Source organism: Bufo bufo, chromosome 4 (genome assembly GCF_905171765.1).
Source record: "Bufo bufo chromosome 4, aBufBuf1.1, whole genome shotgun sequence".
In the NCBI taxonomy this organism is placed as follows: domain Eukaryota; kingdom Metazoa; phylum Chordata; class Amphibia; order Anura; family Bufonidae; genus Bufo; species Bufo bufo.
Genome location: NC_053392.1, coordinates 133,671,644 through 133,698,090, shown reverse-complemented (window position 1 = coordinate 133,698,090; position 26,447 = coordinate 133,671,644). Strand labels below are relative to the sequence as shown.

At 42.8% G+C, this 26,447-nt stretch overlaps 1 protein-coding gene across 2 annotated transcripts in view; it reads left to right on the top strand.

The window, feature by feature from the left end:
* The window catches only part of STK25 (serine/threonine kinase 25), a 108,866-nt gene that overhangs the window by 7,490 nt on the left and 74,929 nt on the right, over positions 1-26,447 (top strand). Inside the window, exon 1 of one of the 2 annotated variants that reach the window (XM_040427936.1) lies at positions 15,320-15,336. The exons of the other annotated variant lie outside the window; for it this stretch is intronic. The gene's annotated coding sequence lies outside the window, so the exon portion shown is untranslated. Of the gene's footprint in view, positions 1-15,319; positions 15,337-26,447 lie in introns of those variants that run through there. 2 annotated transcript variants of the gene reach the window in all.

The following is a 26,447-nucleotide window of genomic DNA, read 5'->3' as shown; positions in this document are numbered from 1 at the left end:
CAAAACCGGCGGTTTTACACTGGTCTTGATATCCCTTGCGCCACCGGAGCATGTCCTTAATTTATATTAAATTCAGAACATCCTCCAACAGTACTTAAGCCTAAACTGAAATGGCTGAGAAAAATGATGTTTAAATATATGCAAATGAGCATCTCGGAGCAACGGGGGCATGGCAGTTACACCTAAAGGCTACGCTCTCTCTGCAACTGCTGCGCCATCTGCACTTTTATTGACAGGGCCAGGTGTGATGACGTTTATACTGCCTGGTCCTGTCAATCAAAGTGGAGAGGGCACAGTAGTTACAGAGAGAGCAGAGCCTTTAGGTATAAAGGCAACGTCCCTATTGCTCCTAAAGGCTCATTTGCTTATATTAAACGAACCAACACAGATGCCTTCAGCTGCCAAGCGCACAAGTAACAGGTCAGCCAGTTACATAGGTACAAATCTGCTGACAGATGCCCTTTAAGCTATTACAGATGAAATGTTGCATCTGGAATAAAAGAATACCTTCTGTTACGTGACTACATAGTGCTGCCTCTGTTCTTGTTTTTTGTACTGTACAATTGGGCTGAGTTAGACCAAGCCTTCCCTGTATGGCGGTTTAATTTAATCTCAGCATTGGGAATAAAAAAAAAGCATTTGAAAGGAGGTTAAAGGAGCTCAGGGTACACCAGGGGCCCAAAGCAGGAGCTCTGGAAGACGCGGGTGCTTCTAGTCTTATTTTTTCCTGCCTAAAGGAGAAAAAAAAAGATATGACACCCCCCACCACCACCAAATTGGAAGTGGGAGGAGTGCACAGATGGACTGTACATCTGCCAAATGGAGAGGAAACAGAAAGTAGAGAACAGGAGGTGACCGAGAAGTGTTGGAATCGGAGCGGTGTGGATTAGTGTGACTTATTTTATTATTTTAAACCATTGTAAGCCTATACAAATAATTAATCAGCTGGACAACCACTTCAAAATTGTGAGTGGGAAAATTAAGACTATTGTTGCAAAATTAAACTAAATAGATAAAAGAAATACAGCAAGACTGTGGGTCATTTGCTAATATTTCCACACTTGTGTGACTGTATAGTAGTGATGTGTTCCTGGACTATTCATGGGAATTTATTGTCAGAAAACAGAGAACATTGCATGGTTGAATAAAGACATTTAATAATTGGAGTGCCGTCTCAACTTCTATTTGTCTGCTATGGACTCTGAACCAGGTACAATGAATGGAAGGTAACACCTCTGGTCCAAAGCTGGAGGCAAGTAGCACAGAGTCACACCAATGACAATAGGTGATGCCTATAGCTCACCTCCCTGCACAGGTCACAGAAAATGCCTAGAACACTTACCTACAGAAATCTGTTACTTCTAGACACCAGTTCCCATAGCCCATGCGGCTGCTGTAAAGCAAACATCTAAACTATTGTTAGAGCAGAGCAGCAGAATAGGATAAAATAAATCTATAATCAGAAAATAAATATTATACAGAAAAAGATGTACGACAAAAAAAAATATATAGATAATTCCTTTTAGAGGGCTATTCCCATCTCAACCATTCATGGATGAGATCGAAATACCCATTGTATGTGGCGGCCGGAGGTAGTAGAGGTATGGAACCACCAAGTGGACTGTGCTACACTGGTCCCATCACTGCCATAGAAGTCAATGCAAGTCATGGAAACAGTGAAACTGTTTCCTTAACACTGGCCCTCCATTATGACACATATTCTGATCTCATACCCCTTTAAATAAAATCTCCCAGTAATAAATACATATTCTGGTAAAATCAGGAAAACCTCATGCTTTACCCAAGACTTCTCCTGTAATGTTTTAACTATAGGGGTGAAAAGTCTGTAGCTGCAATCAGGCCCTGTGCCTAAAGAGGTGTGGGGGGCCCCTCTGCCACATAAGAGGTTGGCCGCTATAAATGGGACATATCCACTGGAGGCCTGGGACAAATTACTACATTATGAACATGAATTTGCTAATTCCACAATACAGGCTCCAAAATGTAAAAAAAACAAATAGCTTAATCATATATATGTTATGTCTTGGTTTAACGAGGACCTGGCACCTTTTTCTGACGTCTGCATGTGGCCAAGTCGCGTCCACCCATGGCAGCCAATGACTATGGTAGAATAGTGCGACCATTGGATGCCATGGGTGGGCATGGTGTGAACGAAAATGGACTGTATGCTCCCAATGTCCAATTAGTTCTGGTAGTGGCAAACTGGGCAGGGACACACCTCTTTGACAGCTGGGATGGTAATACCCACTTATCAATGTTTTAATAAATTTATAGTAGGAATAATAATAAAATAACTCACAGCACTGAGTTATAAGAAAAGATGATCTGGATTTGTTATTGCAGTAATTGCAAGTAATTACTAAATCAGAGGTGAGAGGTCCTCTTTAATGATCAAGCTAAAAATTTCCCATTTATCACGGAAAAAAGGCTATGCTCACTGATAAAAGTCAGGCCCCAAAGGTTTATAATGGAGGTTGCACAGATGCAAAATACTGATGAAAGTCCACTCAAGCGCCAATCATCAGATACTTCGTATTCTGATTGCACATAAGGTCTGACGTCACATGGTTACATGCAGTGCACCATGATTTTTGTTTGTCACACCCATACTACAAAATTAGATGGGCATTCTTTGACCACAACAATGGGCAGCTAGTTTATAGCTCCTCCCACTCAGCCAGTTACATAGACACTCCCCTATCACCACCCCTATCACTGCCCAGCTAGTTTATAGCTCCTCCCACTCAGTCAGTTACATAGACACTCCTCTATCACCACCCCTATCACTGCCCAGCTAGTTTATAGCTCCTCCCACTCAGTCAGTTCCATAGACACTCCTCTATCACCACCCCTATCACTGCCCAGCTAGTTTCTAGCTGCTCCCACCAGCAAGTTACATAGACACTCCACTATCACTGCCTGTAACAATGTCCAGCTAGTTTACAGCTCCTCCCACCTAGTAACATAGACACTCCCCTATCATTACTCCACCCATGGACATAACATCACAGGAAAGAGCCGAATGGACATGGTCATGTGACCACAGCCCTGAACAGAAGATAGGAGCAATAACGGTAAAATAAATACATTAGAGAATTATAACTACCTTCATACCTTTATTTTAAAGGATGTTGATGCAAACTGAAAGAGCCCTTTAAATACAGGATGCATTCTTATGTGTCAGAGGGGTATTTGGGCCCTCTCAGGTACCAGGTGCGACCGCTACTTGTGCAACTCCTATAGTTACACGCCGGCAGTGACATTTACACAGGACATTGCTGAGTCTTAACTAGGCCCGGAGGAGTTTCCTTCAGCTGCAGGGATGGTCTTGATTAGGAGACAGGTGAAGGTCTTACCTCTGGGATGAGGTTGTATGAGATTAGTGAAAAAGAATATAAAACATCATGTAAAAAGTGATCCAAAATAATTAAACTAAGCAATTCATGGAACAATTCGCCCTTCTTCGTAGACAATGGCCAGGTTCAAATGGCTGTAATATGGCCGCCACAGCTGCACTCCCAAACACTAAACTGAACGCGAAAGCTGGAAAAGGGCCTCATATGAAGCCGATATGTTGGTTGGTTTTGCTCCAGTCCTCGCTTCTCAACTTCCTGAGTGGCCTTGGGTCACGTGTCTGATGGTGTCCCCTAAGTGGCATGTGCTTCCCTCTGTAGGTCCAGTAAGGTGGAGACCCAACCAGAAAGGCCGCCAAAGCTAGACAGTCCCTTTAAAGAAGTAAACATTATATTAGAGAATTGCTATTTAGGAAATAACCTTTTATAAAGAAGCATGAAACCAGACCTTCACATCAAGACTCACAGCAAATCAAGTTCTGATTGGTCTTTGTTTTTCAGCATTTAAAAGGGCTAAATGATAATAATTGCTGAACTGCTCCGATGAAGTCATGCTCCAATAATGTCTAAATCTGTGTAGCTTAGAGCACAGCAGGAGGCTGAGGCAACTAATTCCATGACAACACAATTCAAGAGGGAAACACTGGAGAACACTTCAATCCCCATAGGCACATCACACTGCCGCCACTGCCGCCATTAAAACTTCTTCTAGAACCACCCAGTTCTCAGTTGTAACAGTAGCTTCAAGCATTTCCGGTCACTCAAACTGGCTTCAACAAGCATTTTCTTACGTGAGGAATAATCCACCATCATAATAGTTGTTGTTCATGACCAGGCGTGCTATTAAGTTTTATGGATTTACGGTCCTTGAGCTGTAAACATCCGGACAGGGTCACATGTGATACGTGGTTGCAATACAAAGGATTTTACAAATGTGGTACTTCCCTTTCCGATAAAAAGCTATATGAATTGTAACACAATCTTTTTTTGCATTTTTAAAGGTCTGCGTATGCGCAGACTGGAAAGCTGGATCTGTTTTGCCTGAACACTTAATGGCGGCACTAATACATTTCAATGGAAATTAATGCTGGATCCGGCATTCTGGCAAGTGATCAGTATTTTTGGCCGGAGAGAAAACTGCAGCAAAAACGCCAAAAAACGTAAGAGGGACTGAACTGATGCATCCTGAACAGAATGCTCTCCATTCAGAATTCATTAGGATAAAACTGATCAGTTTTTTTCCGGTACTGAGCTCCTGTGACAGAACTCAATACTGGAAAACAAAAATGCTAGTGTGAAAGTACCCTAAATGACATAAAAAATCCAGCTGATTGAAATATATCTAATGTGTCCAGACATTTTTTTTCTGTGCATGGAGGGTCATCTAAATGTATGAGAGCTATGGGCACTGAGAAGGTGAAATGACCAGTCCGAGGTGGAAATTACATACAAGAGGGTTTTTGGATACCTGCACCGAAAATAGATACAATACAATACCATCAGTGATCAGCGGTGCAGAACGCACGCAAGCAGATGTTTTTGAAAAAAATCTGCACTAAACTACCTGAAATTTTCGTACTTAGATTTACTGGACAAATGGTCAAAACAATGGTAACTGCAGTTCAATGTAAAATAAGGCACTTGAGGAGAAGGTTCTTGGCTGCAGTGATCATATGTATTCGTGAAGCCTTCACTGCAGCCGTGGACACAATGTTGGCTGAGGTGAAGCACAGTGGCAGCACTAGATGGCCTACATGAGTAATGCTGCATGTATTATTTTATTTCACTTCCCAGCATTTATTTTTTTGTTCGAACAAGACAGCAACTGTAATCAATAAATTTGCCAGTGACCACCAGGAACCAGACACTGATTCTACCAGACAGAGATTTGGACCCTGGGTATTCACCATAACACTAACCATCACTAACAGCAATCACAGTTTGTAAGGCTGAAAAAAGACCACCCGGTCCAGCCTGTTATCCTGTTGTTCCAAAGGAAGGCAAAAAAAACTGTCAAGTAGAAGCCTTTTCCTTATTTTAGGGGGGCAAAATTCCTTTCCTGACTCCCGGCAATCAGAATAACTCCCTGGATCAACGACCCCTCTGTAGCAGCTATAGCCTGTAATATTATTACGCTCCAGAAATACATCCAGGCCCCTCTTGAATTCCTTTATTGTACTCACCATCACCACCTCCTCAGGCAGAGAGTTCCATAGTCTCACTGCTCTTACCGTAAAGAATCCTCTTCTATGTTTGTGTACAAACCTTCTTTCCTCCAGACGCAGAGGATGTCCCCTCGTCACAGTCCTGGGGATAAATAGATGATGGGATAGATCTCTATACTGACCCCTGATATATTTATACATAGTTATTAGATCTCCCCTCAGTCGTCTTTTTTGTAAAGTGAATAAACTATAGATTAACTATCGGGCGCCGCAAGAGAGGAATAGAGAACACTAATGTAAAAGCACACAGTGAGAGGCTGCCAAGAAGTGACTGGATATGCAGCAGATACGGCTGCATATAATAAACAGTAGAAGAAGTAAAAAAAGGGCGAGGGGGCGTAGAGCCCAGCCGCAATACGGGCGCCAGTCACTTAAGTGGTCAGGTGAGGGAGGGGTATGATAAACGTGGATAGTTGTGGTAAGTAATACTAATAAGAAGTGGTCCGAGTAAATGAGAAAAAAATGTATATTGTAAACAAAAGGCAATTAGTGCATGCCACCATAAAAATAGAAATATATATATTGTAACGGATCCGCTTCCGTTAATGGACGCTTCCTAGCTTGCGCCGAGGACCACAAGCACCGCACTGGACACCACAACCACCGCAGACTCCACAACCGCCGTAGCTTAACTGGAGCCGCGCCGTCTTCCTTCCACCCTGAATGAACCTCCAGCATTCAGGACCGTGTGGGAAAGATCTCTCCTCCAGGGAATATGCAGAGCATAGCAATCCCCAGCATGATGCAGCAATTCCCTCCAATAACGAGACGAGGCTTCGTTTTGAAGGGTTAGAAAAACATGAACTGAACTGAACTCTTTATTGAGGGCTACCCGCCCGTATTTATGCAGGTCCCCACAATGCATCATGGTTTCCTCCTCTCTGCCCTGGAGACACCCGAAGAGCAATTCAATTATCTCTCAGGACAAAGGGAAATCACCAATACACATGTGGGAACAACAGGGCAGGAATTACCACCAAAATACACAAAATCCTCCCTTCTGTCTGTGATATAATTATGGATTAACATAACTATCACAGACAGTAAAAATACAGTTTTTATACATACACTGTAACTTTAAAACCATACATTCCATCTCTATAAAAATTACATATTTAAACTCAGCATACATCAAACATAAACACTTCCAAAAATCACACAAATCCCTCCAGCGGATCAAAAGTTAAGTGGAAGTCCTTTATGACCGACCGCAAGCACAATTTCCTGCCCAAAACAGTTCCATAGATTTGGGCTGTGCGGTCGGTCAATTTCATGCAGAAAAACGACTAAGTCCCATCTTCGAACGGGACTCAGTCTCTCGAGCTGAAAGTTCAGTATGGAAGAAGGTAAGGGTCAGCGGTGTTCGTGTATTTGCGCATCCGATTTTAGTTCCACAGAATCTTTAGTATACACCGCTGACCGCGTTCGGTCCTATTAACAGTCCAGACATGCGGCATGGTTCTGTACACTGTTCTTGAAGGGTAATATGTCCCGGGGCCATAGTCGTAGGGCAGGAGGCTAGCCATAAGTTTTCTATAATGCCCAGTGGCAAATGGCAGTTTGTCACATATATATATATATATATATATAGTGAAATTCCACAATTTATGTGTACCAGTGAGCAGAACTTTAAAAGCATATATTTAAAAACATAAATAAAAATAGGTATACGTATGCAATGAGTAACTTACTTCACAAGGGGAGATAGTCTATGGCAGTGGTTCTCAACCTTTCTAAAGCCGTGACCCCTAAATACAGTTCCTCATGTTGTGGTGACCCCCAACCATTACATTTTTTTCCTTGCTACGTCAAAACTAATTTTGCTACTGTTATGATGACCCACCAAAAACACGCACAGACACCAATACACCAAATGTTAATTCAAATACACAAGTATTCATTCATAACCACAGAACTTTAGCATAAATACAAAATATTTGTAAACCAAATAAATAACTTTAAAATAAATAATAAACAACAAATACCCGGTAAAAAAATAAATCAGTGGTGCGCACAGTACCCCTCAAATAAATAACTCAGTGGTGCTCACAGTACCCCCCCCCCCCCCCCCAAAAAAAAAAAATCAGTGGTGCTCAGGGTACCCCTCAAATAAATAAATCAGTGGTGCTTCAAGTCCCCCCCAAATAAATAAATCAGAAGTGCTCAGGGTCCCCCAAATAAATAAATCAGCGGGGCTTCAGGACTCCCCCAAATAAATAAATCAGCGGTGCTCAGGGTACCCCCAAATAAATAAATCAGTGGTGCATCAGGTTTCCCCTAAATAAATAAATCAATGGTGCTCAGGGTCCCCCAAATAAATAAATCAGAAGTGCTCAGGGTCCCCCAAATAAATAAATCAGCGGGGCTTCAGGTCTCCCCCAAATAAATAAATCAGCGGTGCTCAGGGTACCCCCAAATAAATAAATCAGTGGTGCATCAGGTTTCCCCCAAATAAATAAATCAATGGTGCTCAAGGTCCCCAAATAAATAAATCAGAAGTGCTCAGGGTCCCCCAAATAAATAAATCAGCTGTGCTTCAGGTCCCCCCCCAAATAAATAAATCAATGGTGCTAAGGGTCCCCCAAATAAATAAATCAGAAGTGCTCAGGGTCCCCCAAATAAATAAATCAGCGGTGCTTCATGTCCCCCCAAATAAATTAAGCCTTGCTCAGCCAAATAATTAAAATAAAATTAGCCAGGCTCAGCCAGGCTCAATTAAATCATTGGTGGCAGTGGTGCTCAGCGGCGGTGTCATTAACGAAAAAACTCGGACCTCAGCAGACAGGCGGCCGACTTACCCGTCCAGACGTCAGGCTCCTTCAAGCACAGGCAGTGATAGGACATCACTTCCTGTGCGCGAGGATAAGGGGCCGCTGCCGTTGTGAGGGCGACCCACAATAGGAAGCCTCAGGCGACCCCCCGGAAAGGGCCGATCGACCCCCAAAGGGGTCGCGACCCCTAGGTTGAGAACCGCTGGTCTATGGGATAAGCTCAAGACACCCATAGGCTGAACTCCCCCGCCAGGATCGCTTGTAGAAACACAGGAAGAACCGCAGTAACCACAGGAGGGTACTTCTGGAAAATTCCCTTTATTAGAATTGAGGCTCGACGCGTTTTGGGGGTTTAGGTAAATACCCCCTTCCTCTGGAGCAGACAGTATACAGACAACATGCTTCACAAACAGGGATTCGCACGCTCCAGACTGAAACGTCTTCCCACACTCTCCAACTGCGTGACTTGCAAAGCCATGTGGAAGACTTGGATAATAGGGGCCGCCGTCACAATATTAGGGTGCGAGGAGTACCAGAGTCCCAGAGAAAAGAAGATGTCCGATCCACCCTCCTTGCTATCTTTAATACTGTCTTGGGTCGCCCCCGACTCATCCCATCCTGATGGAACGTGCACATAGGGCACTCCGACAGAAATCGCAGGAGGGACCACCGCGAGATATCATATGTTATGTTAATGACTTTGGCCTCAAGCAGGATATTATGGCAAAAGCTTGTTTTATGCAACAAGTGGATTTTCATGGGGCAAAGGTGTCTCTTTTTCAAGTTCTTTCCTGGATCACCCTCCAGAAGTGGAGAGCCTTGAAATCCTTGTTAGACCTACTGCGCAAGCACTCCATCCCGTACCACTGGGGCTTCCCCTTCAGCTTCACTGCACGTAAAAATGGCACTACAGCAGTCATGAAGTACCCAGAAGACCTATCTGACTTTTGCATTCACCTTGCTATCACTCCACCACAGCTGCCTAACAGGGACTCACCAGCTACTCTACCTCCGATCCCAGTGACTTGGACCTCCGTGGGTCCCCGCAAACGACTAATCCGACCAGTGACTGCTGAGCGGGGAGCCAGACCCTCTACCTAGAAGACTATTCTCCAGCAATGTGGTTGTGTCTTCCTTTTATAATTTTATCTCTCTTTATTTTGGCCTCCAGTTCTTTCTTCCTTGAGCAGGTTCCAGTGTTTTATTACAGTGTTCATCATAGGTCCCTTATGTCTGTGGAGCTCTGGGGTGTGGAATCTTTAGTCTCGGACCCCGGTTGTCGGGTTTCTGCTATTTATCCCCAAATGAGTTTATTGTATTTGACTCAGCTACCATTGGTTAGCTGCATTGCTAGTTGTAGCTGCTTTTCCTTGTCCGAACTCCACAGACCTAGAGGTCATAGTTATACTATGCCTTTATTTGTCACAATAGTTTTTCTTGTACTGTTGGTTACTTACCGAATTTTTCAGTCTTTTTGTAGTTATTTTTCTTTCTGCGCTCTCTCCATGCATGTTAAGTGGCTATGTCCCTCGCCATGGTTGTGCTCTGAGGAGCTGTGGGAGGAGCAGTCTGGCATCCGATAGAAGGGATCCTTTTCGCAACTGTCTCCGCTACAGATGGTATTCCCTCCTTTTACCTTTCCCCCAGGGCTAAAATTATGTACTTGAATGTTAAAGGCCTTAATTCAAACTTTAAGAGACATATTACACTATGGGAACTTCGCAGATCCAAAGCTGACATTATTCTTTTACAGGAGAGGCACCTGACGTCTGATGGTTCTGTTACCTTTATGTTCCGTACATTGCACCACTTTGGCTTTAAGGGCCAATTTCTGACAGCAGTAGTTCGGTTACCCCATGCCCATTCCTCATCTCTTTCGATATTCAATTGGATAGGCAGGGATGCACCCTTTCCCCCCTCCTTTATATTCTTAGCATCAAGCCTCTGGCGGCTCTTAAACGTGCAAGCCCGGATATTCAGTGTAAATAATTTTCTATCTCCCTTTTCGCTGACGATGTATTGTTCCCCCTGACGAACCCTTTCCTCTTCCTCCCCAATCTTCACACGGTTCTGGACCGTTAAAGTGCGTTATCAGGTTATAAGCTCAATACCTCTAAGTCTGAGGCGCTGCCTATCAATATATCCCCCGACACACTCCGCCTCCTCCAAAGCAAGTTTAAATATACTTGGCGTACCCAATCAATAAAATATCTAGGAATCCAACTTTCCCACCATTACCTCGCTCTATACAAAGCTAACTTCCCACAGTTGTTATCGGAAATGAACACCATTTTCACTAAATGGAAATCACTTACAATATCACTGCTAGGTTGCATCGCAGCCATAAAGATGTCCATTCTTCCTAAATTCCTATACTTGTTTGAAACCCTTTCGGTGAGGGTGCCTGCTACAGCTCTTCGCTCTATACAGTCCACTTTCGCTAATTTTGTCTTGAATTATAAACGGCACAGGTTCTCTAATCGGATTTTAATAGCTCATATTACGAAAGGAGGTTTGGCCCTCCCTGATATTGCTTCATACTACTTAGCAAAACATTTGAGGCATATTACCTCATGGTCCACGCTCCTTTCATATATGGCTGGCACCCACTCATCTAGGAACTATGATATGGGGCTCTCCTGCCCCTATCCCCTCTTCACAATTACTCGACCCTATGTCATTTATGAGAGAGATATGGTATAAGACCAGGATTAGATACAATTTAGCGACTCTCAACTCCCCTCTTTCTCTATTCCTTTTCACTCATCTTCCCGGCAGCTCTGAGGTGGGGATGGTTAGACCGTGGACAGCTGCAGGGCTCTACCGCCTTGTTGACCTGAAGGACCATGTTTCTGCTCAAATTATGATGTTTGGTGAATTACAGGCACGATTCTCCCTTCCATACAATCTAGAATTTCAGTATCACAGAATTCTTCACTACTGTGAGAGTGTGCCGATATCCACAATTGTTTCTGCCTTCACCCCGTTTGAACGCATATGTACTCGTAACCCTTCTACCAAGGGCATTATCTCTGACATATACCAGATATTATCCTCCTCAACCTTCCCAATGGGACTTAAACATCCCTACATGCTTAAGTGGGAGGATTGGCTACAAAGGGAGCTCTCCCCAGAGACTTGGCGAACCATATGGAACAGGGCATATTCTAGTTCCTCCTCCATAACGTACAGGGGGAACCAGCTGAAAATTCTAACGTTCTGGTACTATACACCAGCCATTCTCCACGCTATGAACCCTGAGGTGCCAGATCTCTGCTAAAGATGCTCCCAACCGAATGACTCTTTATTTCAAATCTTCTGGTCGTGTCCAGTTATAGTACCTTTTTGGAAGCAGGTGACAAGATTACTACAGACCATTCTGGATACTCATATCCCCAGGGATCCAGAGACACTCCTGGAGTATTCTGTTCCGCTAACTTGTGACAAAAAATATAAAATTTTAGGAACTCGCCATGCCCCTCACGGAATACCTTGGGGTGTCTTCTTTCCAAAATGGGGTCACTTGTGGGGTAGTTATACTGCCCTGGCATTTTCCAGGGGCCCTAATGTGTGGTAAGTAGGTAAATGACCTGTGAAATCCTAAAGGTGCTCTTTGGAATGTGGGCCCCTTTGCCCACCTAGGCTGCAAAAAAGTGTCACACATGTGGTATCGCCGTATTCAGGAGAAGTTGGGCAATGTGTTTTGGGGTGTCTTTTTACATATACTCATGCTGGGTGAGAGAAATATCTCGGCAAAAGACAACTTTTCCCATTTTTTTATACAAAGTTGGCATTTGACCAAGATATTTATCTCACCCAGCATGGGTATATGTAAAATGACACCCCAAAACACATTGCCCAACTTCTCCTGAGTACGGCGATACCACATGTGTGACACTTTTTTGCAGCCTAGATGCGCAAAGGGGCCCACATTCATTTTATGAGGGCATTTTTAGACATTTGGATCCCAGACTTCTTCTCACGCTTTAGGGCCACTAGAATGCCAGGGCAGTATAAATAGCCCACATGTGACCCCATTTTGGAAAGAAGACACCCCAAGGTATTCAATGAGGGGCATGGCGAGTTCATAGAAATTTATTTTTTTTGGCACAAGTTAGCAGAAATTGATATTTATTTATTTTTTCTCACAAAGTCTCCCTTTCCGCTAACTTGGGACAAAAATTTCAATCTTTCATGGACTCAATATGCCCCTCACGGAATACCTTGGGGTGTCTTCTTTCCGAAATGGGGTCACATGTGGGGTATTTATACTGCCCTGGCATTCTAGGGGCCCTAAAGCGTGAGAAGAAGTCTGGAATATAAATGTCTAAAAAATTTTACGCATTTGGATTCCGTGAGGGGTATGGTGAGTTCATTTGAGATTTTATTTTTTGACACAAGTTAGTGGAATATGAGACTTTGTAAGAAAAAAAATTAAAATTTCTGCTAACTTGGGCCAAAAAAATGTCTGAATGGAGCCTTACATGGGGGTGATCAATGACAGGGGGGTGATCAATAACAGGGGGGTGATCAGAGAGTCTATATGGGGTGATCACCCCCCTGTCATTGATCACCCCCCTATAAGGCTCCATTCAGATGTCCGTATGCGTTTTGCGGATCCGATCCATCTATCAGTGGATCCGTAAAAATCATGCGGACGTCTAAATGGAGCTTTACAGGGGGGTGATCAATGACAGGGGGGTAATCAATGACAGGGGGGGTGATCAGGGAGTCTATATGGGGTGATCACCACAGTCATTGATCACGCCCCTGTAAGGCTCCATTCAGACGTCCGTATGCGTTTTGCGGATCCGATCTATCTATCAGTGGATCCGTAAAAATCATGCGGACGTCTGAATGGAGCTTTACAGGGGGGTGATCAATGACAGGGGGGTAATCAATGACAGGGGGGTGATCAGGGAGTCTATATGGGGTGATCACCACAGTCATTGATCACGCCCCTGTAAGGCTCCATTCAGACGTCCATATGCGTTTTGCGGATCCGATCCATCTATCAGTGGATCCGTAAAAATCATGCGGACGTCTAAATGGAGCTTTACAGGGGTGTGATCAATGACAGGGGGGTAATCAATGACAGGGGGGTGATCAGGGAGTCTATATGGGGTGATCACCACAGTCATTGATCACGCCCCTGTAAGGCTCCATTTAGACGTCCGTATGCGTTTTGCGGATCCGATCCATCTATCAGTGGATCCGTAAAAATCATGCGGACGTCTAAATGGAGCTTTACAGGGGGGTGATCAATGACAGGGGGGTAATCAATGACAGGGGGGGTGATCAGGGAGTCTATATGGGGTGATCAGGGGTGATCAGGGGCTAATAAGGGGTTAATAAGTGACAGGGGGGGGTGTAGTGTAGTGTGGTGCTTGGTGCTACATATTGCTGAGCTATCTGTGTCCTCTGGTGGTCGATCCAAACAAAAGGGACCACCAGAGGACCAGGTAGCAGGTATATTAGACGCTGTTATCAAAACAGCGTCTAATATACCTGTTAGGGGTTAAAAAAATCACATCTCCAGCCTGCCAGCGAACGATCGCCGCTGGCAGGCTGGAGATCCACTCGCTTACCTTCCGATCCTGTGAACGCGCGCGCCTGCGTGCGCGCGTTCACAGGAAATCTTGCGTCTCGCGAGAGGACGCGCTGGCGCGTCCAGTCGGAATCAATCAACCACCTCCAGGACGCGTCGCTGCGTTCGGCGGTCCGGAGGTGGTTAAACACTCCCCCAACCTTCCTGCCATCTTCTCACCCAACACAGCTGCACCTTCCTGATTGAGGTGCAGCCCATCCCTACGATAAAGCCTGTAGTCAACAAAGAAATCGGCACAGTTCTCCAGGAACCCAAACCCCTCCCTACACCAGTTCTTGAGTCACTTGTTAATCTCCCGCTGAATTTCTGGTGTGGCTCATGGTACAGGTAGTATTTCAGAAAACACTACCTTTGAGGTTCTTTCTCTGAGCTTGTGACCTAAATCCCTAAAATCATTTTTAATGACGCTCCTCTAATTTTGTCATTGGTTCCAATATGAACCATGACCGCTGGATATTCATCAGTCCCCCCCCAGTAATGTATCAACCCGATCCGCGATATGACGAACCAGAGCGCCAGGAAGACAACACACCGTTTGATGATCCTGGTCTTTTTGAAAGATCGTCCTATCTGTACCACTAATAAAAGATACACAGCACTAACAAGTCTGCTAAAAAATGTCTCTCAGGTACATGCATATACTAGGTTTATTGCTTGCTCAGATGCATAACTTGAAGCTTCTGGACCAAAATGCAGAATCTATAACAAGAACCCCAAACTACATGTGACACTTATAATAGTGGTGTCTTCTTATGTGGCAAAGGAGCCTTTTGAACCCTCAGGCACCAGATCCTAGGTGAAGTTGCTACCTGCTACCCCTACAGTTACACCATTCTGTCTATTTTTCAGTGCTGATAATCTCCGCACTTTGTAGCTGGTATGTTGAACAGCAGTCAGCCTCAAGCCTCATTTAGAAGGCAGTTATAGATGTTATAAGGGAGCCATGCTGGTCTTTCCAGCTGTTTCATCAGATTAGAGCATTGTTCATTCTTATGAATCCACAGTGTTTATTCCTTTTTGCAATAACTTTATGAAAACAGAAAATGTAAATAGCTCCACATATTTTTCTAGAAGAATTCAGCCATCACTTAAGGGTTTTATGTGGAAATCAATAAAAAAAAAAAGGAACACTAGGGGTTAAACATAAGCCACCCTCATCCTCACCAATCCCCTGGCACTGCTCCTCTTCACTCTCTGGTCCCAGCTCAACACGTCAGAAACACCCACTCAGCTATCACTGCGTGCTTGGCTGAGCAGCCCTCTCTTGGCATTTCTGGCAAGTTGAGACGGGACTAGAAAATGACAAGCAATGGGGACAGGAGCAGCATAAGAATGGTAATGGCGGGGGAAGAGTAGGGGTGAGTATGATTTATTTTTTATTTTTAAATGTATTTCCCCTAAAAAACCCTTAAATTTATAAACTCCTCAATGCTGAAGTTACAAAACCAAGAAGGACAAGCCATAAAGTTATACAAATAAAGGAAGTAGCAGGTGTCGCTAAGATCTGCGGATGAGCAAATTTTAAAGCACCTAGCTCCAATCTGTGGCATGTGGAAGGGCCATAAAAAACAGATTGAAAGAAAAGTTTTTTAGCTACATGAAACTTAAAAAATTGGATCAAGTTGTAAGTGGTGATTACACAATGCCTCCCGTTCATTGACATGCCAGTTATCACCACTTGCCGCAAACAGAGGGGCACGGAATCCATCAACTGAAAGGCCTTGGTTTATCACTCTGGCAGATTGCTATGTGCCTAGACAGAGATATCAGCACTGTTCAACTTTGTGTGCCACGGTGGTCGAGAGAGAATACTGACAAAATGGAATGACAGCAAGGGGTGCTTGTTTTTTTGCAGGATGAGTTGTGCTTTCTAATGGCACCATTTACTATTGAATGCAATGTAGTGGCAAGCTAGAAAAAAATTGCAATGGGGTGGAATTGGGAAAAAACGCAATTCCAGTTTTATGAGTTTTGTTTTTACGTCATTTCTTATGCGGTAAAATTGACCCATGCCCATTCTCTGAGTCATGATGATTACAACAATAATATATATATATATATTGTGAGAGAGTGACTGGAAAAGTAGTAGAGAATCGTTATATTTCGCCTAGGTTTCTTTCATATACCATGTACTACGCTACAGGAGGTGGATATCTCAACTAGGAAAAATGGGTGAGATATCAGAAATCCAGGAAAAGATGGTCTGCCTTAGCAAAACATAGTTTGCTGAGGACCTTGGTAAATGGTGTTGTTGGGCCTGGATTTTAATGGAATGAGGATGCAGGTTGGTAGCGGGGCTCCTCATTCCCTTCCTGTCCAGAACAGGTTTCATATAGAGCTCTCAGCCAGGTGATGGAGCTCAGCTCATTTCTGGGCTATAAAGGTTTGCACTATGAGCATGTCTGGGTGGGGACTGGTTGAACTGACTGGCTTTCACCATTGCTGCTGAAGTCTGCTAAAGCAACAAAAAGGGACACTGTGAGTTTATTTTGAATTGTGTCGTGTGGTTGGTAGTAGGCTGCCCTTATAGAAAGGGTAATTTTATGTTTAGTTAGTGCTCAGCCGAGCAGGAATTTATTTTGTATCTTTGCCTGAATGTAAAGGCCTTATATTTTGTTTGTGGATGAGAATAAAGAAAACAGGCAAACCCCTGTGTGAACTGTGGCATTGTGTCACTGTCTCTGACTGGTGTGTCTACTACTATTGAGCTGACCCCCACAATATATATATATATATATATATATATATATAATGAAGAAAGACACCGCGGCACATCCGTTTAGTGAAAAAAGTGGGACCCTTTATTCACCCATGCGACGTTTCGGTCCGCTTGCTGGGACCATTTTCAAGCAATACAATAATGTGAGAATTCTGGGTATTTATGCAGTCATGATCAATTCACATCCATAAGTGACAATTAGCTAAACTTTACAAAATACAGAGTATCGATACATATCATAAAAATAAAGACATGACCAACCCGGAAGGTAGCCAGAATCAAAGCCGTGATCGGTATATGCAAAGCTTCCAGGTACGTATATTCATTAATATTACAGTGAAATACATAAGTGACAATCAATAGTGAATCAATATCACCTGTACATGTGTGAGGATAACAGGACCGAGCGTGGAATCAGGCGTGCTCAATGGTGGGAGGATACAATGTAGCGAGTTGCACCACATGGAAACGGCGTCCCGGAACTGCAACTGCGCATGTCCGTGACGTCACTGTAAATGTCTCGCGTGACCTCTCAGTGAAACGTCACATGACAAGCAGCAGAACGTAACTCTGTCATAAAAAGAAGTATAGAAACAAGCGTCCTAACAGAAAATTCTAAAAGGTGATACAGCGATACAAGGATGAAACACCTAGGGTATGGTGTCAGGTGACGTGCTATCCTGCGATGCACCGTCACCAGGCATCTACGGGCAAAAAGGGGGAGGGGACAGCGGCAGCCATCACCCTCCCACTATGCTCGTCACATTTTAACCCCTTATCAGGTGAAAAAATCCTCCACAGTAGCAGATACGCTTGTAGCAGTAATAAATGTGTAGTTTAATACGCAGTAATCAGGGAATAAGCCGCACAGGTCCAAACAATGAGCATCTTGCCTCCCGTTGAGCTAAGCCCTTCCAGCAGAAGGTCCTGCAAGTGAAACAGTAAAAGAATTATATTATCCAAATATATTCAATAAAAACAAAACAATTTTTTCAACACGTACACCGACAGGAACAGAACCGAGGGAAATCATATGAAGAGCCATGGCCTATATTCTACATTCAAGCCCATCGGTCGAATGGTTTGTAGCTTAAAAATCCATTCAGACTCGCGTTTTTTGAGCATTTTGATGCGATCACCACCAGTCCGCGGTAACGGAACATGATCAAGGATCATGAACTTGAGATCTCCCTCTACATGGTCCATGTCCGCGAAGTGGTGTGAAACAGGCAGGTCCTTATGCTTCTTACGTATGGAAAACCGGTGTTGGTTAAACCGAGACTTAAAGTCACAGGTGGTTTCACCGACGTATAAAAGTTTACAGGGGCACCATAAAACATAAATCACAAAACACGAGTCACAGGTCAAATAAAATTTAAGGGGGTAAGAGATCCCAGTTTGTGGATGGATGAATTCACGTCCCTTCACCATGTATTTGCAGTTTACACAGTGAAGGCACGGGTAGCTGCCACAATTTTTCGGGGCCAAAAGTAATTGACGGGTGCTTTTTTGTGAGCCTATATCGTTTTTGACTAATTTGTCTTTTATATTACGGGCTCTCTTGTAAGAAATGAGCGGTCTACTGCAGAATTCAGAAATATTTTTGTGTTCAGTTTTGAGAATTGGCCAGTGTTTATTGAGAATTTTGTTGACATATGGACTCGCTTCATAAAAAGTAGAAACAAAGGGTATTCTCTGGAATTGCTTCCGTTGAGTACCCTGAAATAATTCGCTTCTTTCTTTTTGTTTAATGCGTTTTAGTTGTTGCTGCAATACAGCGGCTGGATACTGTCTTTGTCTAAAACTTTGTGTCATAGTTTCCAATGTTGTATTAAGCAATGTAGTATCACTGACTATACGTTTAGCTCTGATGAACTGGCTATAAGGTAATGACTGCACCATCGTCCGGGGATGAGCACTGTCAAACCTCAGGACGGTGTTGCGGTCAGTAGGCTTAGTATAAACCTCAGTGCTGAGTGCACCACCAGTGCATCGTACATTAACATCTAGAAAGTGTAACGTGTTGGTGGAAAATTCCAAGGTAAATTGTATATCAGGAATCAGGCTATTTAAATAATCGTGAAACAGGTGTAACTCTGAGGCAGTACCCGTCCAAATAACAAAAATATCGTCTATGTATCTCCACCACCTCAGCACATGGCTGAAGTGGTGGGACACATAGACGTGCTGTTCCTCCAAATGGGAGACGACCATGTTGGCGTAAGTGGGGGCCACATTCGTCCCCATGGCCGTCCCTCTGATTTGCATATAATAATCATCTCCGAAGAGGAAATAATTATTATATAAAATCATGCGTAATAAAGCCAAGAAAAAAGTTTGCGCCTCAATGGTGTAGTCAGAGTTAACTAGAGCGGATTCCACAACTGCCATCCCTATATTGTGTTGTATAGAAGTATACAGACTGACGATGTCGAAGGAGGCCAAGATGGCGTCCTCCGGCATCGTCACGTCTGCTAACTTAGACAAAAAATCGGTGGTATCACTCAAATATGATGTCGAGTTAACCACATATGTCTGCAAAATCTTGTCTAAAAAAATGGAAGCATTGCTGAGTAAGGAGCCACGGCCAGAAACAATGGGTCGGCCGGGCGGGCATTGTAGGTTTTTATGAATTTTAGGCAATAAATAAAATAAAGGGGTGACTGGATGTTCTATCTGAAGGAACTCGCTCAGTTGCTCATCAATGAGGCCGATTTGTGTATAGGTGTTAACCAATGACTTAAATTCACGTTGTATATCAAATCTGGGATCCCTTTGGAGTTTAACATAAACCGCAGAATCAGATAACTGGCGGGCTGCCTCTGTCAAATACATAGCAGTGTCCATGACCACTACCGCACCACCCTTGTCAGCGGACTTGATGGTGAGGGAGTGGTCATGGATTAACTGTTCAAGTGCCTGTAATTCCTGTTTGGAAATGTTAGGGTGCTGGATGTGATCCAAGAGCCCAGATTGTTTGAGCTCCTGTATATCACCCAGTACCGCATCTGAAAAAACATCAAAGGCCTTAGAAGATATTTGAGGGGAGAAATCCCTCTTGATCCTCAATCCCCAGTCAGATAAGCGCAATTCATGCATAGGCTGAGTAACAGAGCTGTGTACATTTTGAAAATGAATCTTAAGTTTAATTAATCTAAAAAAATACAATAAATCAGCTTCCAACTCATACCAATTGGTGACACTAGCTGGACAAAAACTTAGACCCTTTTAAAGTAACTGTATTTGTACCGGAGTCAATATATGAGATGATATATTTACCACCGTCCGTTCAGTCAGGCATTGGTCTTTCTCAACATCTTTTGGCTTCTTGTTTTTACGGTATCGGTTTCTGTTTCGACCGCCCCTTCTTGTGGCTTTTTTCCGTGGACTGGTGGAGGCCTTAAAAAAATAGCTGGATTATTGGTGTTGGAATCATCCCGCTTTTTCGTTTTTCTGTGACTCAGATTTGGATTTGGTCGATTATTTTCATTCCAATTATAGACGTGACCCGTGGTGTAATCCATTGTGTCCCTTTGCCATTTTCCTCGCTTGGTCTCTTGAATTTCACTTTTAAGCTTATTGAGATGGGGTTGGAGCTTATTGTGGTAATCATCAAAGTCCTATGGGGACAAAGTTGCCCTTAATGAGGCCTCATCTGCGGTCTTGTTCGCTGCTGTGGAAAATAAATCTTTGCGCATAAACTCAATGTTTAAAAGCATCAAATCCAAAGAATATTTGTTGGAAATTTGTTCGTATTTCGACCGGAATTCTAGGTCATTGGAATACATGGAGGATCTTGGTTGCACACGCATCCCCCTAGGTATACGGTTGGTTTTAACGTATTCCACTAGAGTGGTGGAATGTAATTCCAAGGTGAGACATTTTTTTGTATCACGTTCGTACCTTTTTTTGATGTCAAGCAGCGAGGGAACCGAAAGAAAGTCCACATTGCCTCCACATGCTCCCACGATTCTGTCCCTGTCGGCTTCGGTGTACGAAAAAGTGACCGGTGAAGGCTGATTTAACAGCGGATCCATTGATGCGCATAAAGTAAATGTTGCTTACTCTCAAGGTAAAAAATGGGTGCCCGCTCCTGTGGTATTATACGGAAATAGAAGTTCAAGGCAGCACTCCTAGGAGTGCTGCCTTGAACTTCCATTTCTATATATATATATATATATATATATATATATATATATATATATATATATATACAGTGGATATAAAAAGTCTACACACCCCTGTTAAAATGTCAGGTTTCCATGATGTAAAAAAAATGAGACAAAGATAAATCATTTCAGAACTTTTTCCACCTTTAATGTGACCTATAAACTCAATTGAAAAACAAACTGAAATATTTTAGGTGGAGGGAAGAAAAAAAAAAATTAACTATAATAATGTGGTTGCATAAGTGTGCACACCCTCTTGTAACTTGGGATGTAGCTGTGTTCACAATCACATTCAAAATCATGTTAAATAGAAGTTAGCATACACCTGCCATCATTTAAGTGCCTCTGGTTAACCCCAAATAAAGTTCAGCTGCTCTAGTTGGTCTTTCCTGAAATTTTCTTAGTCGCATCCCACAGCAAAAGCCATGGTCCACAGAGAGCTTCCAAAGCATCAGAGGGATCTCATTGTTAAAAGGTATCAGTCAGAAGAAGGGTACAAAAGAATTTCCAAGGCATTAGATATACCATGGAACACAGTGAAGACTTCATCAAGTCATCATCAAGTGGAGAAAATATGGCACAAAAGTGACATTACCAAGAAAACTGGTCTGGGGGGCTACCAAAAGACCTACAGCAACATTAAAGGAGCTGCAGGAATATCTGGCAAGTACTGGTTGTGTGGTACATGTGACAACAATCTCCCGTATTCTTCATATGTCTGGGCTATGGGGTAGAGTGGCAAGATGAAAGCCTTTTCTTACGAAGAAAAACATCCAAGCGAAGCTACATTTTGCAAAAACACATCTGAAGTCTCCCAAAAGCATGTGGGAAAAGGTGTTATGGTTTGATGAAACCAAGGTTGAACTTTTTGTCCATAATTCCAAAAGATATGTTTGGCGCAAAAACAACACTGTACATCACCAAAAGAATACCATACCCACAGTGAAGCATGGTGGTGGCAGCATCATGCTTTGGGGCTGTTTTTCTTCACCTGGAACTGGGGCCTTAGTTAAGCTAGAGGGAATCATGAACAGTTCCAAATACCAGTCAATATTGGCACAAAACCTTCAGGCTTCTGCTAGAAAGCTGAACATGAAGAGGAACTTCATCTTTCAGCATGACAATGACCCAAAGCATACATCCAAATCAACAAAGGAATGGCTTCACCAGTAGAAGATTAACGTTTTGGAATGGCCCAGCCAGAGCCCAGACCTGAATCCGATTGAAAATCTGTGGGGTGATCTGAAGAGGGCTGTGCACAGAAGATGCCCTCGCAATCTGACAGTTTTCCGCATGCAATTCCGCCAAAGAAAATCAGCAGCATTTACGCAATGTATGGCCATACCCTTACAGTCTGGTATATTGCTTTGACAAGGCTGCTTATAATGGTGTATTCTAATAGTTTGTATAGTAGAAAGTGTTTACGGTATGACCATACAGCACGGATGGGATGCGGCTGCTGTGCAAGCCATATGGGAATCATATTAACTGATAAGAAACAAATTGTTTATCGAGTGTTTGTTGTTAAGAGGAATCTGTCACTAGGATTCTGGACTATTATCTGCAGTAAAACATGAGTAGTACTGAAGATAAGGAGTCCAGATCATCAATTTTTATTTTCCTACTGACCCTATAGCCCCGCTATCAGCACTCAAGGCTGTGCTGAAATACACAGTCAGGACTGTTGTGCTGCGCTAACATAATGGAGAGGACTCATGTGCGCATGTACAGCAGTCCTGACAATGTATTTTAATGCCACTCTAAACGCTGACAGTGGACAAATGTGGGGCAGTAGGAAAATATAAAATAGTGATATGGACTACTAATGTATTACTGCAGTTAAACCTTTAAGGTCCAGTCCTCAAACATGGCGCCCGCTCGCACGTGCAGCGGGGCCATAGCTGCCGGGTTTCTGCTATTTTAAATAGCAGAGACCCGCAGCACATTTATGCGATCAGCCATAAGGCCGATCGCATACATTTTCCCTTTCAGATGACGTGGTCAAATGTGACCACAGCATCTGCGCAGTCCGGAAGCAGAAGTCACGCACTTCCGCTCCAGTAACAGCGTTCCCCAGCAGAGATCGGGGAACCTGTTACCTTGCGCTTATAGGCTGAAGCCTCAAGCAGGCTTCAGAGCCTATTAGATGACTATACCAATACAGGCCACTAGGTGGCAGCATTGTATTGGTACAGTGCAAATGAAGTGTTCAATGATGTCTCTATAGACATCAATGAACACAATAGGCAATCTAATGATTGCCAGTTATTGTCACCCAAGGTGACTTAAAAAAAGTAAAAAAAAATAATAAATTCAAATCACCTCTCTTTCCTTATAATAAAAATACTTAAACAATAAAAAAAAATAAACATCATGGGCATCGCCACGTGCGAAAATACCCATATAATTAAAATATAACAATATTAATGGCATTTGGCAAATGAGGTAACAAATTTTACATTTTTTTTTCTCAAAGGTTAAAAAAAAAAAATCAGTATTAAAACGTTCTCATTGTAACTGTACTGGAGAATGAAGATAACAGGTCAATTTTACAGCATAGTGTACAGTGTAAAAAATAAAAACCTTTATCAGAATTACGTTTTTCCCAATTCTACCCCATTTGGAATTTTTTTCCAGCTTCCTACTACATGGTATGCAACCGTAAATGGTGCCATTAGAAAGTACAACTTGTCCCATAAAAAATAAGCCCTCATAAGGCTATGTGAATGGAAAAATAAAAAAGTTAGGACTATGGGAAATCGGGGAGTGAAAAACGAAAACAAAAAAAAATGGAAAATCCCAGGGTCCTTAATAATAGTCCAGAATCCTGATGAAAGATTCCCTTTAATGGCTGCATGGTTTTGCAGGTTACCATATGACCTACAATGAACACTGAATAAACAATTTGGTTCTAATCAGTTAATTTCCCTGCGACTTGCATGGCTGTGCGGTCCCAACCATGATTCGTATTGTAAACAATGTCCAGCTCACCTGTTGCCTCTATCCCTTGTGTCGATTTCCTTGATGCACGGAGACCTTGGTAAGACCGGAAATAGTAGAAATAAAGCGATGAATCCAGCATCGAAGTTAGAAAAATTTGTGGGTTCCTTTATTCAGTATAGTACAGATCCATACAGTGACAGCATCACCTCAGTGTTCCATATGAACGTCTACGCGTTTCGAACAAACATGTTCTTAGTCGTGACCGGGTCCCTACCATGCCGTGTGACTGTACCCTGAACTGTATACTGCCTCTAAGGACTGGTTTACAGCTTTGCAGTATGCAAAAATTCAAGCAACAACCATGCACAATGACTTAATAATACATTGTTTTCACTTGGCAGTGCGGTTGTGAATACATATTAGCAAATGAAGAGAGCACATTCAATTCGCCTCCGTAAAATTGTTACCAACACAATTAAATGTATTTGTGATCCTTCCATAGAATGCACCCAGGGGATGTTACCAGTCTAGTAATATAAAATATTAACTCTTAATGACAATTGTGTTTTTGCCTCCTTTGTACTGATCTGTTGTATTACAGAACTAATGAAAGCGATAAAAATGTAGTACAATATTTATCATGTAGTATGCAGCCGTATCTTAAAGTGCACCTATATGTTATCTAAACTTTCAATTAAAATGTGGCGATGGAAAAGGGGAGATATGTGTGATAAGAATGTTCTTCAATGCATCCAGGTGCACAATGATCTTGTAATAACTTACTGTAGTGCTTGTGTTGTATGTGGTCTTATATGTGACATCTTGTGCTTAGGGACATGAGGCCGTTGTGCAACACTCCTGGAGCGCAGCACGACGGGGAGGAAGATGGGTGTGGATGTGGCAATTAGGGTGGCCAATGCTCACGGTGGCCATGTCCTGCTCCTTCACTCCCAGAGGGGACCATGGGACTATCTACATAGGTCTCCCCCGGGCACACTTAGGTTGTGGACTCCTGCCCAGGGGAAGGTGGGGTGCCCTTGGTGTCAGATTGTGGTTTAAGGACAGGAGACCAGAGGAGATATAGAGGTGTGCAGATTTTTTAACCAGAAGACTTTACTGAAGAGCAAGTTCTTAACATCCAAATAAAATGGAGGCAAAATTCTCAAACAGTTCTAATAAGGGTAATTAAATAAGGGAATTATCTCTAGGTCCCTTTTAGATGTACTTTCTAATATAACACTTTTCTACATTCCAATCCAGCCTAGGGGTGCAATTCCTCACAAAATATATATGTCTACAATTCCCACTGTGGGGGGTTTAGATCCTAAGACAGAAACAAAATCTGTCACACTGGTATGACTGGGAGCTTGAAGCGTTTTGTACCAGCCAAGGGCTGTGAAGTTTAGCAAGCAATAAACGTGCATTACCTTCACAGACTACTTCCATGACCCCTCCTTTTTTGGCTGCTCAACCTTCTCAATAGTTATTTTCATGGGTTCTCTGGAGTCCACTCTGGGTCCCAAATTGCTGACTGTGTGTGCCAAAGGCCTGCATATAGCAGGAAGCTTCTCTCAATTAAACCAATTCCCTCTAACTAATTCAATCCACAAAAAAGGGCGGTCCCGGGTTAGGGCAACCCCTTCCTGGAGATAACCTCCACAGAATGGAAATTAACCTTGTGATTCAGCCAGAAGTTACTTACAATTCACATAACACAGCATAACACCTAATAATACATTAGGAAATATGAAGAAAAAAAAACCCCTATTATTAGCAGTGGCCCAATGGGTCACTGCCATTGTAACCTCTGGGTCACAATCACTCAGGTCCTATATAAACCAGGATTCATGGGACAAGTGCTCAGACCAAGAGGTGAAGCTGAGGAACGTATAGGACCTAGGACACAGGTAGATTTTTATTAGTAAGATTAGGGCATCAGATACCAAGATCTTTAAAAATAATATGTTATACAGTATGTCAAGAAACATGTAATATTAGATAATTCATTGCAGTCTGAGAAGGCAGCCTATTGGGAATTGTTATAAACTGCATGAATATTTTATGTGCTCATACAATTTATGTGTCTTTCTTCTATGATGAGAACTCAGGGAATTTCATACAGTGAGGCCTTGTTCACATTTCTGTGAAGACATCCGTGACAAGACAGTGTTTCATCATTTAATTCACTGAAGTGTGAACAAGGCCTAATGATTTGGAATACAAATGTTACAAAAAATGTATGGTTCCACGTGAAACCAGAGGTATACGGATATACAGTAGAGGGTTCATGTATCTCTATGGCAGCCCTATTAGGCCTGGTACGAAACAAATCCGTACTACTGCTGTGTCCATGAGCCTTAAATCTGGAACATTTTCTAGATCTACTCCAAAAGAAAACCTGTCTGCACAAATTTTCATAATTTAGCACAACATGTGCAGTTGGGACCTTGTCAAGTTCAATGGTGATGAAATTATAGAACTGCTGATGATATGGAGGATGTATGCTGTTCTGCAATGTATCATGGCCTCTGTAAGATCTGAGGATCTGCAAACATGACAATACAGACACATTTTATCTTGTAATGAGGGTTCCCTGGAATGCAATCTTTTGAGTCCCATATGCAAGCTGGATAGAGTA